We start from the raw sequence: 2,751 nt of genomic DNA, 5'->3' as shown, positions 1-2,751 counted from the left end.
GCCTGCCTCCCTGGCCTCTGGCCCCGGCAGCTTCCTGGCAGGGCTGGGGAAGGAGGGGCTATCTCAAACCCGTGGGGCAGACTGGGGCAGAAGGCGCCCTGATTCAGTTTCCTGCAGGGCAGAGGGTTTAATCCTTGTCAGTGGGCAACAGTGGGACTCTACAATGGGTCACCTTGGGGCCACAACCTCTTGGTCAGTGACCAGCCGGCTCCTCTGATGTCATTTATGGTTCAGGTGATGCTGATTAGGCTGCAGCAAGCCCGGTATGGTGACAGTGGGTCCACGTGTCCAAACCTCGGTGAGAGCTGAAGGCTGTGGGCTTGAGGGAGGGACCCAAGGAGAGAAGAGGGAGCTGTCTGACCACAGAAAAGGAAGCCCCCAATTTAGTGTGAGGCACAGCTGTAGCCTCAGCTCCCTGTCCTCCCCAACCCCGGGGGTCCTCCTCAGGGTCCCATCCCAGCCTCCAGCAGCCTCTCCCCCACTCAGTTCAGAACAAGTGCGTCATCTGCATAATGCTTCTGGTGGATTCACTCCCTGCTGACTCAGTTTTCTGTCTGAAGAACCTGGTCCCTCCTGTGAGGCCCAGCTCCCCAACTACCTGAACCCCCTGCCTCAGTCCTCCCCGAACTCAGGACAGGACCTGCTATGTTTTGGTACCACTAATTTTCTGTTCAAAATAATGACACCAGAGGCCCGGATGGCTCAGTCAGTGGAGTGTGCAACTCTTGATCTCGGTGTCATGCATTCGAGCCCCACGGTGGGTGTAGAGATTTAAAAAAAAAAAAAAGATGAAACTACAAGGTGGTGTGTGCTTTATCTTCTTGGGCCAGTGAGGAGCCCAGGGAACCAGTAGAACGCAAGACCTTGGACTTTACCATTAATATAGTGTTACTGGTCATTATCATTATTATCGGTGCTCACCTCTCAGGGTCTCCGCTCTGCCCTACTCCCCCCACCAACTAGAACAGAAAAGGCCATCCTTCTGCAAGAGTAGGGTAGACATACGTAAAATCCCAGGGAGAGAGAGATACCCACTTCCCAGCCTCAGGGTGGACTGTGCTAACAAATCTAAAATACTGAAGTGTCCTCCTGAAAGGGAGGGAGGGGTGGAAGTGGGCAGAAGGGCAGAGCACTGGAGGACCCTACACGCATTCCTCAAACGTGAGGCCTCTTCCAAGACCCACCCTGCACCCTGATAGCGTTAACCCTGGCCTTGAGATTGGAGTCTCAGTAACAATGGGAGCTAGTTACAGGGGGGGTCTGTGGCCTGCTGACTTTCCCAATGGCACTCAACACTCAAATCACCCCGCCTTCCCTTCCCAATTCCCAAGCTCACCAAACCCCTTCAGTAATATCTCTGTCAATTAATACACAAGCCTTCTGATTCCCTCCACCTGTCCTGTGAGCTTAGCTAACAGGTGCACCCTCAGGAAGCAGGTGTGCTTCTCTGGGCTCAAGACAGTTCATGGAGGTGACATCACACAGGGCTCTCCCCCACCTCACCCCATATGCTGGCAGCCACCATGCCCCAGTGGGACACCACTAGCTTCTGAGCAAGCCAAAGAAGCAGAGTCCTACCCAGCAGAGAGCAAGTGTGAGAAATCTTTGCCGAGTAGGGGACGGCATGACGGACTGGTCAGTCCGCTCTGAGAAGGAACGGATCCATTAGAAGGAGTATTTCTGACTGTCGCAACAACCATTTAAAGGATTTGGCAACACACACGCTAAAATTGGAACAATACAGAGAATACAGACAAGATTAGCATGGCCCCTGCGTAAAGATGAAGCAAGCTGTATTTGAATGTTAACTAACTGGAATTAAAATAAGAGCTAACCAACTAACTAACTAAAAGACAGAGGCAGGCGGCCGGATGAGTATGAGCACAGTGAGGGTGCGGGCAGTCATCTCACCTCTTAGCGCCTTCCTGTCCTCACCTGTGAAATGGGGATGTAAGACTGACGACCCTCCCCGGGCTGCCCGAGGATTAAATAAATCGGCATATGTAAAGCACCCCACAGGCATGCAGGGCACAGGCTAAATGCCGGGCAAGGGTTTACTATTATTATGTAGAAAATAAAGAGAATTAAATAGAATAAGAGGTAAGAGTCAACTTAAAGAATGATTTGCTCACGATTTACATTAACTGCCTAAAACCAGGGTGTTTTCTCCCAAGCATAAAGATTTAAAACCTTTCCTCCTTTTCTTTCTTTGTAGTTTAAGGATCAAGCGGCCACCGAAATTCTACACTTGGGGCAAGCACAGCAAAACGTGGAATCACTATGTTGGACACTTGAAACTCGTGTGACATTGTGTGTCAACTATACTTTAAAGTTCAGAAAAAAATTTTTTTAAAGAAACCATTGAAATTCTTTCCTGGAATTAATTAGGATTTTCTGATATTTTCCACAACACCTTGAAGACCGTGGAAAAACTTGTGTGTTCTCGGTCCCAGATCTTATGCTGTCTCTGTTGAAAAAAAAAAAAGCAAATAGCTCTCCGCCTCAGAAGAGCAGAACCAGAATAAACTTGCTGACCTCATTGATTTGTTGGGGGCTGCCTTTAGTATGTGCATGTTCTTAGGATGGAGTCATGGAGGTGAGCTGGACCCACAGTTTTTAAGACTTTTTCCCCCCAAACCTACCTGTTCCTTTCAGGAGAGAGGTATCTCAGCCATTCCTAAGAACGATTCCCTACAACGCTCCTTTACCTCCATGCAGATGGATCACTTCACTCTGCCACCAATAAAAACT

General features: G+C 49.5%; 1 non-coding gene across 1 annotated transcript; it reads left to right on the top strand.

Annotated features, from left to right (window-relative positions):
* The first annotated feature begins 1,705 nt into the window (after positions 1-1,705).
* LOC123325807 lies at positions 1,706-1,817 on the top strand. The gene has a single exon (XR_006540655.1). It is a non-coding gene; the product is annotated as a U6 spliceosomal RNA (small nuclear RNA).
* Positions 1,818-2,751: the final 934 nt, after the last annotated feature.

This window comes from Neomonachus schauinslandi, chromosome 9 (genome assembly GCF_002201575.2).
Source record: "Neomonachus schauinslandi chromosome 9, ASM220157v2, whole genome shotgun sequence".
Lineage (NCBI taxonomy): Eukaryota > Metazoa > Chordata > Mammalia > Carnivora > Phocidae > Neomonachus > Neomonachus schauinslandi.
The sequence above is the reverse complement of the archived record's forward strand: the minus strand, read 5'-3'. Positions and strand labels throughout refer to the sequence as shown.